Source organism: Petaurus breviceps, unplaced genomic scaffold, assembly GCF_028583685.1.
Source record: "Petaurus breviceps papuanus isolate PSGF00001 unplaced genomic scaffold, PetGlider_PUasm1.0 90633, whole genome shotgun sequence".
NCBI classification, from domain to species: domain Eukaryota; kingdom Metazoa; phylum Chordata; class Mammalia; order Diprotodontia; family Petauridae; genus Petaurus; species Petaurus breviceps.
The window spans coordinates 6,911,836-6,927,320 of NW_027187293.1; the positions used below are offsets into that span (position 1 = coordinate 6,911,836).

Sequence of the window (15,485 nt, forward strand, 5' to 3'; positions counted from 1 at the left end):
TCTCTCTCTCTCTCTCTCTCTCTCTCTCTCTCTCTCTCTCTCTCTCACAGACACACACAAACACACACAAATACCACACACACACTCACTCCTACTCTTATTCTATCTACCCCATCTGGACCCAGATAGACCAAGTGATCATTTTGATTTGAGGTAAACTAGAAAGCCTAATTCACCGCATTACCACCAGGGATCTCCCCCATTTGAATCTGATTTCTTTTGGTTGTATCACCAGTCCTTTGTTAAGATGCAAGTACTTTCTGGGGGAGTTTCACTTTCCCAAGAGGGTTCTGTATGAAATCCCAACCAAATAAAAAAATGACCAAATACTAACATTTTTAATAGGGCTGAAAGAAACCTCAGAATCCAGCCCCCACAGAAAAGAAAGTTGAGAATATTAAAGTGAAATGATTTACTCAAAGGTGCACAGGTGGCAGACTGACCTAAGATTCAGACCCACATTCTTTGTCAACAAATTCAGTGCCTTTCCCATTGACATTGCTCTCCCACATGGAAGCTAGGGGAGAGATGGACCCTTAAGAAACACTGTGCAATTAAGTTTTGCTAGGGCACGCTGACCAGAACAGGGATATCTGGGTTAGTAGCCTCTGGGAGGAGCCCTGGGCAGGCAGGATGAACCTTGAGAGTATGGTCTGGAAGCTCTCACAAGGACATAGAGGAAGTAGAATTCACTGCAGACAAAGCACCTACTTTGCAGTTTTACCCAGCAGTCATCTATAAGCCTGAGTTCTCTTTCTCTGTTCCCACTCATTTATTTTTAAATCAAGGTAGGATGGAGGGCAAAGTAACAAAGAGAAACAAAACAGCAAGGTAAGGGAGAGCAGGCACAATGCCATTCTGCATGGCCTTGTTTTCATTCCAAGTTCAGACCAACTAAGGAAGAAGGTGACAGAATACACTTTGGTTTTCTTAATCATTAATCTACAATAATCATAAAAAGGCTTTTTCCTCACCTCAAAGCTTGGAAGCAGAAGGAAATGTGTTATACTTCAAATGATACTCCCCTGAACTCCCTGAAGAGAAGGAGAACAGCTGAGGAGCCAGTCTAGGAGAGGAACACCAAGTCCTGTTTCAGGCTTTTCCTGGCTTGGTGCTCTGGGTAAGTCACTTAACCTCTCAGCCTTCCTGGCAACTCTCTAAGACCAGGAAAAACTGGAGATCTACATTAGCAGGCAGAGTTTCCTCATTAGCAATTCACTATACCAAACAAATATTTAAAACAAAGAAATATAGAAGTTAAGTGTTTAAAGGGTTAATTCACTATACCATAGGTCCAGATTTCAAACAAGCAAATAAAACTCCCCAGATGAGTTACTGTCTCTATGATGATAGGTTTTCTATTTTTTCTCTGCCTTTTTGGCAGCTTATGTATTGACAAGGATTAGAAAAGAGGGATTTAAAATCCCTTTTCTTTACTTGTCACATCTGACGTTTTAAGACAGTGTAAATGTGGCACCCTTTGGGTTACCACTGACTGCTCAGTTGGTACTGCAGTGAATGACCCTCACCCTTGTGAAGTCTGACCTCAATCCATAAATTTCCACTTAAAAAAGCACATCACCCATTGAGAATTACCAAATTAATGAGATGCACAAGTGATAAAATTTTCATCATTCCAAGAACTACAGCAGGTTTAATGAGACAAAATGCACCACTGAAAACTACATAATACTCTTACCTCCTTGATTTTCTTCAAATTTTATATTTATAGACTATAGCATAAAAATAATGATTTTTACCAGTGCATCATAAGAGTAATGCTTTTTTTCCCTATTGTGTATTACTATGAAATTAAATTATACTGGGTTTGATATAAATGGGGATCTCTATTAGTTAATAAGATCTGAGCACTTTGGAATCTCAGACTGAAAGGCACCTTGAAAATTCATCTTTCCATCCTCCAGACTTTACATATTTTTGGTCATTTTTTATAATTGAACTTGTGATTTCAAAAATATAGGGAACTCCTAGGATAATATAGATGAATACTTTCTCAGAAATTGGCATAATGTCATACTGTACACAGTATGGTATTACGTGAGTTATCTCCAAGGACTGAGGAGTTAAGTGGCTTGTCCAGCTAGTGTGTGTCCGAGATGGGACTTGAACCCTGTTTTGTTTGACTGCAAGACCAGCTTTCTATTCACTACAGCACAAATGTCTACATAATAACGATAGCTTGGATTTTTGTAGCCCTTCAAGGTTTATAAACCCCTCTACGTACAATATCTCACCTGATTCTCACAACGGCCTCATGAATGAGATGTTGTCCTCATTTGACAAGAGGCCTAAAGCTCAAAGCAGTTATATGACCAGCCCAGCCTTACCCAACTAACAAGTGCTCACTGCAGAATCTGAAGCCAGATCCGCCTTATACTAACTCCAGTGTTCTATCTACTATGCCATGATACTCACAGACAGATGAGAAACAATACCATTAAACATGTTTTTTTTTTTTCCCAGTGAATTAGAGTTCACATCAAGTTTCATCCCTGTGGAATAGGAAACTGAGATAACCACTCTGAACCTTGTGTTTCTGAGGGACCTTCATTGATTGGAGTTCAAATTAACTTGCACTGCATCCCAATATTCCACTCCAGTCTGCCATAGTAAACCAGAAACCGTCTATTTCAACTTGTGTTTGAACAAGCATTCCATTTCTACCATAGAAATCAGTAGTGGCCATCAAACTATTGTTTAAAGATTTCTAGCAACAGGGAGCTTACTATATACGGAAAAGGCCTGCTACATGTCTACATAGCTCTAATATTAGGAAATTTATCCATGCCTCAAGCTGAAATTTGCCTGTTTATCACTTCTGTCCCTTGCTTCTAGTTTGTTCTCCCTGTGATTGACAGACTAAGTCTATTTCTTTAAATTCCTGTCAGTATGATATACTGTTGCAGGCACTCATTTGTATGACTGGTTCAGTAAAAGCAAAAAGGTATTTCAGGGAGGAAATTGCAAATGCTTTATAATCATTCAGTCAGCTACAAATGTTTATTGGGCAAAAACTATGCAGGAAGCATCAGAAAAGCAGAAACTTAGAAGTTTGCTTATATGTCATCTAGTCCAACCCAACAATTTTACAGACGAGGAAACTGAGGCTAGGAGGGATCCAATAACTTGCAAAAGGTCACATAGGTACTAAATGGGATTCAAATTTAGGTCCTCTGAGGGGCGGCTAGGTGGCGCAGTGAGTAAAGCGCCAGCCCAGGAGTCAGGAGGACCTGAGTTCAGTTCCGGCCTCAGACACTTAACACACACACACAAAAACTAGATGTGTGACCTTGGGCAAGTTACTTAACCCAAATTGCCCTCCAAAAAGGCAAAAAAAAAAAAAAATAGGTCCTCTGATTCCAAATCCACTGCACCAGTTTGCTTCCCAATGTTAGCTGCCTAAAAAATAAAAAAGAAATACATACTATATAGACTGTTGCTCCAGACCCATTACATTCTGATTAGGATAAAAGATATGTAAACTAGCAAACTTATAGAATGTGCATGACCAAATGCAATAAAGGAAGGTCCATTTTGTTGTGGATATTTATACACCTTTACCCTTGCCTGCCACTGAGAGCAACCAATGGATACTCAGTTCTCACATTTTCAACTTCCAGGCTTTGGATTAAGCTTAATCTAAAGAAGTACCAGCCTTATTTTTAAAAGTTTGCATAACTATCACATTGAGTTTTTTCTATTGTCAGCCCCTATCAATCTCCATTGTCCTTTTATCTTTCCACATAATTATTTCATCTGTGAATATTTGATGCCAGTTTGCAAGAAGTCATTTTCAAAAGTACTTGCAAAATATTCCTCTGAGTTTAATAACCTTAATGATGTTGTGCTAATTTTTTTAATGCAGAATGACACACAGCTCCACTACTAATTTAAAGCAGATTTGTTTATTTATTTAGTCTCATCCCTTGTGATTTATGTAAGGAGAATCTCATAAATGTCTGTCACTTTTATATGCTTTTAATAATTCGAATAGTTCAATTAAACTCAGAAAGCCCAGGCAATGGTTGAAATAGATTTTCCCTGGGGCAGCCAGGTGGCTCAATGAGTAAGAGCACTGGCTCCAGTGTTGGGATGACCTGGGATCGAATCCGGGCTCAGACACTTAGCACCACACCCAGAAATAACTGGCCGTGTAACCTTGAGCAAGTTACTTAACCCCGATTGCTTTAAAAAAAAAAAAAAAGAAATAGGTTTTCCCCCACTGTGACTTCTTTGCCATTTATAATTTATTGAATATCTTCATAAAGAATGTCATGGTATTACACAGGCACAGACCTTACTTTAAAATAAATGATAATGGTTTTTGCATGTGTACGTACCTATCAAGGAAGAAACTACTCCCCTGGGAATTGCTCCTTTTTATAGATGAACCCTTCTTTTAGGATGCAATTCTAGTGAAGTCCTATCACATGAGCATTTAACATGTTAATTCATGGTGAGGCAGGAAGAAACAGTTTAGACATGTTAACATGCATGGTTGTATACACAGAGCCATCTTGCACCAGCACTAGAATGGAGAAGTGGGTACGCCATATACTATATATGGAACCCACTTCTCCTGCTCTACACAGCTATAGGGTAATTCCTATGAAAGGTCTTATGTGAGTACTAGGTCCATTTAGTCCTCAGACTTTAATATTTTATCCCAGCCTCACTGGGTAAGCAGTGCTAGGGAAGAAGAAGGAATAAGGCACAGGGAATCTCCCAGCCCCACTTTATACCCCTGTTGTTTATGGGTAGTTTAAGGAATAAGAGAGAGACAAAATTCCTCTTCTGGGCTGACTTTAGAACCTAACTTTCCTTCCTCCCTCTCCAAATATACACACACTTTTATGACAGATATGATGCTACTTTATGAAGGTGTTTGGGTTTTTTGTTTGTGTTTTTTTTAATTAATTTCTCATTTAAAAGGATAAAGCATGTCCATTAGTAAATAGGTTATTCCTAGGTGACAAATTTTTCCTTAAAAGAATTTTGTCAATGAAAGTTTATATTAAGTACTTAAGATATACTCAAGAACTGGAAGGAACATACATATAATATTAGAAAATAAGTGCATTTGGGGTGGCTAGTTGGCTCAGTGAATAGAGCATGGGTCCTGGAGTCAGGAGGACCTGAGTTCAAATCCGGCCTCAGACACTTGACACACTTACTAGCCTTGTGACCTTGGGCAAGTCACTTAACCCCAACTGCCCTTCCTCCCCCTCCAAAAAAAAAGGAAAAAAGAAAAAGAAAGGAAATAAGTGCATTAGAGAGAAGCTAATTTCAGCTCTACTACTTAGTGCCTGTGTGACCATAGTCAAATCAACTCTCTAGGACTCACTTTGTAAAATGAAAAGATTGGATTAGAGGAGCTCTTAGAGCATCTCTTAATCTGAAATATAAGCACAGAGGTTCAACTAAACTGCCTTTTAAACTAATAAGCTTTATTACCTTGGGCAGGTCATAATCTCTCTGAAGCTACAATGAGAGTTAGAAGAGATGGTCTCTGTGGTCCTGTCCATCTATAGATCTATAACCCTATAGTCCTAAACTGTGGCCTCTGGTCAGACAGAAGGGTCCAATACTACAATCACAAAGATATATTGACTTTGGTATAGAGATCAAGATAATTTATAGCACACAGCTTTCTTGTAGACACATGAATGTTTTCATGCCGCAGTTTATGAGGTTAACCTCTTTTTCTAGTTAGCCTTCAGTTGATTGCCTTGTAATATTATCAACAGCATGATTCTAGACTCCATTCATTTGGTATTTGTGCCCATCAAGATCAGGCAGGCTGTTTGTACAGCCACTTTCATGCCTCATTCCAGGAACTAAAATGCTCCTGAGTTTCACTGAAGTTTCTTAGAAGTATCTTTTCCCTTCCTCTTCAAGCCCCAGCTATTTCCTCTGTGGCAACAACATAGGTTCAAAATTGTCACTTTGTTTTCATGTCACTAAGAGAGTTCTCTTTTTATAATTCGAACTTTTTCTCTTTTGCTAGGTTCTAAAAAAAATTAATTCTTATCTTGTGTTTTTATATCACCTACATTTCCCTATCTCTTCTACACCCTCCAGAGACTTGTCTCCTAGAATAAGGAAATAAGTAGATCCCATATTCGATTGCATGCCACCATGGGAGGGGGCAGAAGGTGGTGGGGAGAAAATTTGAAACTCAAGGGATTGTGTAACTGAGTGTTGTAAACTAAAAGTAAATAAAGAAAAAAGTTTCAAAAAAAATAACAAAATGAAAAAGAGAGGGAAAAAAAAGACCAGCAAAATCAACACATGAATGAATGAATGGTTATCCCATTATATTTATGTATCACAAATTGTTTAGCCATTCCTAATCAATGTTCACTTATTCTATTTCTTGCTTTTTACATTACAAAAAAAATTACTATAAATATTTTGCTGTAGATGGGGTCTTTCTTTTCATCACTGACATCCTAGAGATATACCTCTAGCCATGAGATCACTAGATTAAAGAATATGTGCATCTTAATCACTTTCTTAACAAAATTTCATCACCCAGAAGAACAACATATAAGTATGTGCTGGATCTGAACATGCTTCAATACATTACAAACAAGGAAATATGGTCCAGTCTCAAATACTATACACAACTGTCTTTTGTGAACTGAAACAGTGTGTTTAATTGAATTATTCTAATTTGAGGAAGGAATGAGAACATTCTCAACACCAGCTGCATTTCCCTAATGAGGGAGAAGGAAATAGCTAGAATTAATATGGTGAAAGGGAAGAAGAGGGAATAAGCATTTACATAGTGCCTACTATGTGCCAGGTGATCCTTACAACAATCCTGGAAGGTAGATATTATTCATATTTTACAGTTGAAGAAATCTAGGCAAACAGAGGTTAAGTAGCTTGCCCAAGGTCACACAGCTAAGGAGTGTCTGAGGTCAGCTTTGAACCCAGATCTTCCTGACTCTGTGCCAAGCTTGCTATCCACTGAGCCACCAGTAATGATATAGACAGACTCTCTGAGGCTGCAAATTGCAGAGAAAGTGTGGACCTGCATTGGTAGAAAGTGTTTCTTCCATCCAGGGGTTCCGCGTATCAATAAAATCACAGGCCTAGTTGCTACTAGGTAGATTGTTCCTAAAGGAAGATTATACCTCAATCTACCATTCAGGAAGCAGGTTTCCTGATTGGCTAGAAGGGATCCTGAAGTTCTAAAATGAACCAGTGAGATATCTGGGACTAGGAAGATTTCTAATTAACTTATTATTTCTGTGTTATGTTATCATATCTGTATTTCTCTAATCTCCTTTACCTTGGGGAGTGGTGAGGATCTAGAAAATGCATTTGTATTCATTATAATATGTGAAGACAAAGGGTAGGAAAGAAACAGAAATGGACACCAAGTTATTGTGGCAGAGTAGAAGAGAGATAACTAAGGTTTGGGTGCATAAGATATCTGAACAAAAAGAACAAAGCTGGGGGTTCAGGGGATTCAGTGTATTGAGAAAAGTTTCAATAATAAGGAAGGTCTTATACCAAGGGCTTTTAACTTTTTTTTTTTTGTCTCATGGACCTTTTTGGCAGTCCTGTGAAGCCTACAGACAATTTTTCAAACTAAGGTTTTTAAATGCATAAAATAAAACACAGAAGAAAAGAAATATAGGGGAGGCTAGGTGGCACAGTGAATAGAGCACTGGCCCTGGAGTCAGCAGGACCTGAGTGCAAATCTGACCTCAAACACTTAATACAAAACTAGCTGTGTGACCTTGGGCAAGTCACTTAACCCCAACCTTCTCCCCTCCAAAAAAAGAAAGAAAGAAATTGAAATACACTTGTGAAAAAATTTTTTGTAAAAAGATCACAGAACTAATAAACCTTGTTTTGTAAAATAAAGGTAAAAGCCCTGCAGTTGAAGATAAAATCTCTTAGATATAGGCCCAATAGAGAAAAGACTTGGTGCCTTCATAAGGCTAGGCTAGGGCTAAGACTCAATGTTAGATTTTTACACAGCCTATTCCTACAGCTACAATTCAGTGATCCAAAAGGGGACCCACACCATGCTCAATAAAGAAGGAAATGATTGTAAGTGCTAAAGAATGAGATACAGAGCTTTTCAGCATGATATATGTGAGTCAGCAAGGCAAAGAGCTGCTAAAAAGCCTTCTCATAAAAGCAACACACAGCAAGAGAATAACTTGTAAAGCCTTTTTATTTTATTTTTATTTCCTACCATAAAAAAAAATCAATCTCTTTTTTAAAAAAGTCCTTTATAGTGAACAAAAAAGTCTTTATCAGAACAACACACTTTCAGCAGAAGTTCAAAACACACCTGAGCCAACAAGCTAACAACAAAAAAAGAAGCATCCAAGAAAAATATTTTGGGCTGATGGTGGTGGTGGGTTGGGTTTTGTTGGGGTTTTTTGTTTATTTGTTTGTTTCATTCAAATGCACTGATGTGAGTCCAAATAAAGCCCTGGATTTCTAGTCAGCATAGCTTTTGAAGTCTTTAACATTATTAACTGTGATACTGTTGGTCACAGTTTGAGGATAAATCTTTTCTTCTAAGTTAACAGGGTAGATTAAGCTCTAAAGAGTCATTCCTAGCATGAGAATTATGTCATCTACCATCTGGTTTATATGTTCTGTCTGACATTCTATCTCCTTTTTCTTTTTTTTTTAATAAGGCAAAAAAATCAACTTCTATAGGGAAATATAACTGTAATCCCATGAAAAAAGACTTATAAATCTCTTACCTTGCTCCTGTTTTCTATAGACAGATTCATTTTTTTCAGGAAGGCTTATATCCTCTCAAGCAATTCAGGGTAGTAAAAGTTTGCCCATCCAGTTAAGCAGTCAAGTCTCCAAATAGTATTGTAAGTAGTTCCCTGTCACCAAGCTGTTATGGGAATGGGAATCTGAAGATCTTCCCTGCCCCTTGGCTTAAGTGACTCTGAGAACCTTCCCTGATTTGAAAATATACTCTGCCCCCTAATAGGCTGAATGTGGTCACATGGAGCCTGTGGCTGGAGGTTTGTTTTTCAGGAATGCCCACACCTTGTTACATTGTGATTGGGCAGTGGGTCAAGAGGGCTGTGACACTTTCTGATCCAGGAGAAGGCTATATATACCCTGAAGTGAGGTTTTGCTTTGGGGCTCACTTTGAGAAGAGTTGTGTGATTTGACCAGATGAGACTCTGGGCAGCCATTGAGCCCCCCAGCTTTGAAAACCCAGATGTTGGTGCTTCTCTCTCTGGTAACTAACTAGGTATGGATGTAATGGTCAGACAGCTGGAAGCCTGTCTACTAAATTGTGTTATTTTCTGTTGTAACTTCTGTTTGTATTCTCTGAAGTTCAGCATGCTGACTTTTCCTCCTGAACTAGATAAATCATATATGTTTGATTGATTAAAGTAAGATTGTTAACCCATTTTGAGTTGCTTTCCTTTAGAAAAGCAGATCTAAGAACCTGTGCTAGCAGCCATCCTGGGTATGCTAGGGTGCTTGCTGCTACACAGGCATGCTGTCATCAAAAATACAGGCACCTGATTCTCCCAGGTGAGACCTTCTTGACCAAGAAGAACTACAAGGCAGCCAGGCATCCCAACGGGTAGAGAGGCCTAGATTTGGAGCCAGAAGGAACTGAGTTCAAGTCCAACTTCAGACACTTATTAGCTAGGAAAGACTCTTAAGTTCTGTTTGCCTAAACTTCCACATCTGTAAAGTGGGAATAATAAATAACACCTACCTCCCAGGGTTGGTATCAGTAAAAAATGAGATAATATTTGTAAAGTGCTTTGAAGACTTTAAAGTGTTGTATAAATGCGAGCTATTATTTAAAAAAAATAATGCCTAAATGGTTATGTTCTTTTTTTAACTAGACTTGTGATTTTATTGATATAGGAAGCTACAAGTGCAGACTATCACCTTCTATGGAATTTATACTCTTAGAGAATAGCCAAGAATGTTGAAAAGTTAAGCGACTTACCTAAGGTCACAGAGTCAATATATGTCAGAAGCAGCACTCAAATCTAGTTCTTTATCCCTATAAGGACAATTTGCTATCTATATCTAACTTCTCAATATCTAGCTAGTATTAAGAAATACATTTCTACATTCTGAGGAGAAAAGAGTTAAAGTAAAAAATGTTTTTGAACCAACAAATTTGGCCCTTATCATAATCATGAGAAATGAGTCATTTATAAAAAGCTGCCTTCCAACTTCTAGATGTAGTTGAGAGGCAAGAGAGTCAATGCCTAATATCAAATAGTTCTGATGACCTTTCAGTACAGCTAAAATGAGGAATAAACTACTATGGGAAGAAAAAAGGAGAGTGGGGGAGTGGTGGGGGGTGAAGAAAGTGAAAAGGGGAGAGGAAGAAAGAACGGAAAAGAAAGACAGGGAGAAGGAGGGAGGGAGGGAGGGAGAGGAGATTGGGAGGGTGGGAGAGAGAGGAGACAGAGATAGAGACAGAGAGACAGAGAATGGGGAGGTAGGAAAGAAGGAAGAAAGGGGAAAAGGAAATGGGGACTGGGGAGGAGAAAAAGGATGCCGACAATAAGGAGAATAAGAAGAACGAAAATAGAAAGATTTAAAGATGTAATGACAATATAAATGCAGGATAAATTGAGTTCTATCAAACACACGGAATACCAGGGGAAATTCCTAACTCAGGAGAAACAAGGAAATATATAAAAATGACTCCTATATAATGAAAATAAAATCCTTAACCATAATCCTAAAAGTTTAAGATACACAACTATTCTCAAAAAGATGGCACAATATTAATAAGCAATAGCAATACCTTCACATAATGCCACCTGGCCTACCCTATTCCTAGACCAGAAAGAGGAAAAAGGAGAATAAGAAAGGAAATGTCTGTTGTTCATTTTCAGATCAACAGGAGGAAGCTATTTACCTCTGCCCATAAAAAAGTTGAACAAGCCACCGTACCCTTTGCTTTTTTTTTTAATATCCTTCCTAAGAGATATAAGAAAAAAGAGAACTATGACTGCTGCTTGACCTGAGGAAAAGAGAAGCCAAGAGTCTGCAGTTCTCTGTTCCAACTTGAAAAGCTAAGAACAAGATCATAATAAAAATTTTCAAAGACATGGATCTTGAAAACCTATCTATTACTGGTCAAGTCAGTGTTTATAGTCAGGCTCAAAAGATGACAGATTTAATGATAAAAGATAGCTGAAAGGTCAACTAGTCCAACCACCTCATCTTTAGAGGAATACAATGAACTCAGAAAGGTGAGACAGCTTTAGTAGTACAGTTAGAGGGAGAGAGGGGATTTGAAACCAAGTCCTCTGACTCCAAAGCCATTGTTCTTCTCCCAGGGGTAAGACAGCATCTTATCTCCTACATCCCAAGCTCTGTTCATTGGATATGGTGTCCTTTTTTACAAAGAAAGCATTAGTTTTTAAAGTGAGGGGATATGATTCTACTCAATTTAGTCCAGATGACTCATTGGGGATCACTCCTATGCTGGCTGGAATAAAGTAAGGGAAAGGTAAGTGATTCTACACTATTTTTCCCCTGGCTCATGCAAACATCTGTAAAGAGTTATCTATAAAGTTAGCTATGCCAATGCAAAGGATGCCTGAAATGAGGAATTCTCACGCCATAGGGAACACTTTCAAATATTAAACTTTATATGTGCCCCTTTTTAAATGCCACAAAATTACATTTGTGGCATTTCATCTGTGATGTTAAGACATGTTTTCTATAGTGAAATACAAAACCTCCTTTATGTCAATAGTACACACAAGAGGTATAATTTTCAAATGTGGGTTGGAAAGTGTTTTTCAAACTCTGCCTTGAGCTGATAAATGTTTCAGGTTTGTCATAGAAATATAAGTAATCCTTTAGAGATAGAACCAATATTTCTACAATCTTAGAAATGTACTTTCCATGACCATGAATAAGGTTCTACCTGCAGAGGAAATGTCAAAATTCCTTCTGTTTGGACTTTGTAATTCTTTCTCAGAATTTCCCAATTTAGTCAGAGTCTTGAAGAACTTCGATAATCCCCCGTAGCTACACAGCTTTACAAGCAAGAAGAGACCTTTGGGGATGGTTCTCAAAGCACTGAAAAGTACCACATTTCATAGGCACTGCTGGTACTCGTAGAATTCACTCTGAGATGAAAAGGGCAAGAAAGATCATTGGGACAGCTATTGTAGCATTTCTCCACATGCCATCACTGACAGGATGCTTTCTAGATAAACTCTTGTATAATAGAGTCGACTATAAAAGTCTGAGTCCACAAGTCATATACAAAAATACTTTTTTTTTTACCTTTAGCAATACCAAGTTTGTTCCCAGACTGTGATTTTAGCACCATAGGTACACTATCTCTACCTTAGTCAATTTGAAAAAAGTAAAGGGAATTACATTAAGATAACCACATCATCTGCCTCATCTGTCTAATTTAAGTAATGATCACAGAATTACCCTCAGATAATTACTAGAGGTAAGACCTTGAACAAGTCACTTGACTCTCTGAGGCATAATTTACTCAGTTGTAAAAGTAGGGACAATACTTGCACTGCCTAGCTTGTATGATAGTATAATTAGCCTTTTAAGGAATCTTAGTCCAGACCTATCAATTGCTACAACACTCCCAAGCATATCCCAAACCAGTTTGAAATGTAATTCAAAAATATTTAACAAAATAAATATATAATAAAACATAGATAATATTACATGTTAGGTCAAAATGTGACCCACAGGGAACCTCATGTACAGTTGAATGGCCTCTATTTGAGTTTGATACCACTGACCCACCCTCTCATTTTATAAATGAAGAAACTAAGGTAATATGACATGCCCAAGGTCAGAGAAACGACAGAACCATGATTCAAGTCCATGTTTTTCTTTTTAAAAAATGTTATTCAGTTCAATTCCATTTTTAGTTCCAAATTCCTGTACTTACTCCTTCCCTCACCCATTAAAGAAATATAATACCCATTATATATATATATATATATATATATGAAGTCATGCAGAACATTTCCACATTAGCCATGTTCAAAAAAAAGAAAGAAAAAAGAGAAAAAAAATGTTGCTCAATCTGCACTCAATCCATCAGTTCTTTTTCTGGAGTAGATAACATTTTTCATCATGAGTCCTTTAAAATTGTAGTAGATTATCATACTGATCAGAGTTACTAAGTCTTTCACAATTGATTATAATATTGCTATTACCATGTGAATTCTTCTCCTGGTTCTGCTACCTTACTTGGGATCAGTTCATATAAGTCTTCCCAGTTTTCATCATTTCTTATAGCACAATGGTATTCCATCGTATTCATATACCCTAACTTGTTCAGCCATTCTCCAATTGTTAGGAAGTCCCTCAGTTTCCAATTATTTGTCACCACAAAATGAACTGTCTAAATATTTTTGTACATATAGATCCTCTTCATTTTTTCTTTAATCTCTTTGTGATATAGATCCATCAGTTGCTAGTTGAGTATATGTTTTTCAATTAATAACCTTCTGCTCTTTCAAATTCTCACAGAGATAGTCATGGAGAAAGAAGGAGGAAGGAGGAAGAAACTATATACTAGCACTACACTAGGTTTTCAAGAAAATTTTACAACTTAAAGAACATTGGACATGAAATCAGAGGACCTGGATTAGAATCCTCATTCAGCAAGTCACTGAAATTCTCCAGGTCTGTTTCCCTGAATGTAAAAATAAGATAGATGAACTTTCTGAATGATAACATCCCTTTTAGTGTAGTAGAGTTATGATCTTAAAAATGCCTCCCTTCTCTCAGTTAAGAGGTGGAGGACTACAGAAACAGAACATGGTATACACTGTTATAAGGTTGCTATGTCATTAATAAAAGAGAAGAGAGAGTAGGTAAAGGAGAAATGTCTGGTTTTCAAACCTAAGTCTCCAATTAAACTTTTAAACAAATAAACTTAATGATTTAATCTAAAACCTCTGACTTGAAGACTTCAATGTAGCTCCAAATTCTGAAGATCATATGTAATCAGAAACTAAGATGATAAGTTCAGAAATTGAGAGCTGAAAGGAACCTTAGAAGCTATCTAAAGTCAACCCCCTTATATTACAGATAAGTAAAGTGAAGCTCAAGAAGTTAAGGGACTTACCAAGATCACACAGGAAGTAAGCATTAGAGGTTAGAAGAATCCTTTTGATTCTAGGGCTAATGCTTTCTCCACTGTACAATACTGATCATCCTTTCACTTCATATTTTATGCTAGCCATCAGGAAATTCCCCCACTAAACTTGTTTCTTCACTACTTTATAATAATTCTATGAGTAAATTCCAAGGAATATTTTTATATACTAATTATCTTTACCTAATTTAGAACTCTTTAGTTTATTGTATTTACTTTAGGCCAAAAGTTATTAATTTAATCTTAATTACCACTTAATATTTATTTAGCTATTCTTTGATAATCACATTTGTCATCTTCTCTAGTCCCCTGCTTCACCAAAACTTTTTTTTTACCTCCTTCTTATAATTATCTTCCTGTCTTTGTACATGTATACACAGAGTAGAAAACGGATCATTATCATAAATTAACTGGTACCTTTAAAACAGTAAGAAGTCTGAAGGTAGTATGGTACAGTAGATAGAGCCTTAAAACACTGACTAGTTAGTTAGTGATCCTGGCCAAGTCACTTGTCATCTTTAAATCTCCATTTCCTCATCTGTAAAATGAGGCAAGTAGACTCAATGACCTCTAAGTCCTCTCTCATCTCGGTATCTATACTATTTTGATCCCATGCACTGCTTCATCGCCACCTGCCCCGCCCACTTTTCCTTGATTTTATGGACATATATTGCATAGCAGGGCTATCTCCAGTCATCCTGATCTATATCTGGCCACTGGACCCAGATGGCTCCAGAGGAGAAAGTGAGGCTGGTAACCTTGCCCAACCCTCCCTCACTCAAATCCAATTCACTTTTGAGTCATGGCATCATCTTCCTGATGTCATGGTCTTTTTCAAGAACGAAGGAGAAACAACAACAATATATTGCACAATCCTACTCAGAAAATTAAGCTCATGAAATTTAAGTAATGATACCAAATACATCTGACACTGGGGTTTTCTCAAAGTCATGAATATATAAGTAATGTTGTCATGGGTCATAGGTTTAAAGGGAGAGGAGAACTTAGAGGTCATTCGGTCTACTCCCTTCCTTTTGCAGGTGAAAAAAAAAATGAGGTTTGGAACATGTAATCTAGTGTTCAAAGGTCATAGAGCTAGTAAGTGGCAAAGTTGGTCATAGACTGGTTCTCTTACCCCAAAGCAAGACTCTGTACTATAACATGTTACATGATGGTGAATGTAGGTAAAGGTAGAGTCCCCAAAAAAAGAGAACAATATAATCCAATGAACTTTTCTTAAACAACCACTATATGCATGGTACTGGTAGGGAGGGGAAGAAGGAAGTGAAAAATTTATGACACAGACCATATTCTCATGGAG

The 15,485-nt window shown here is 37.4% G+C and overlaps 1 long non-coding RNA gene across 2 annotated transcripts in view; it reads right to left on the minus strand.

Annotated features, from left to right (window-relative positions):
- Positions 1–15,485, minus strand: part of LOC138143256 (uncharacterized) — a 127,895-nt gene that overhangs the window by 69,643 nt on the left and 42,767 nt on the right. Inside the window, exon 1 of one of the 2 annotated variants that reach the window (XR_011163648.1) lies at positions 8,763–9,013. The exons of the other annotated variant lie outside the window; for it this stretch is intronic. This is a non-coding gene — a long non-coding RNA (uncharacterized lncRNA). Of the gene's footprint in view, positions 1–8,762; positions 9,014–15,485 lie in introns of those variants that run through there. 2 annotated transcript variants of the gene reach the window in all.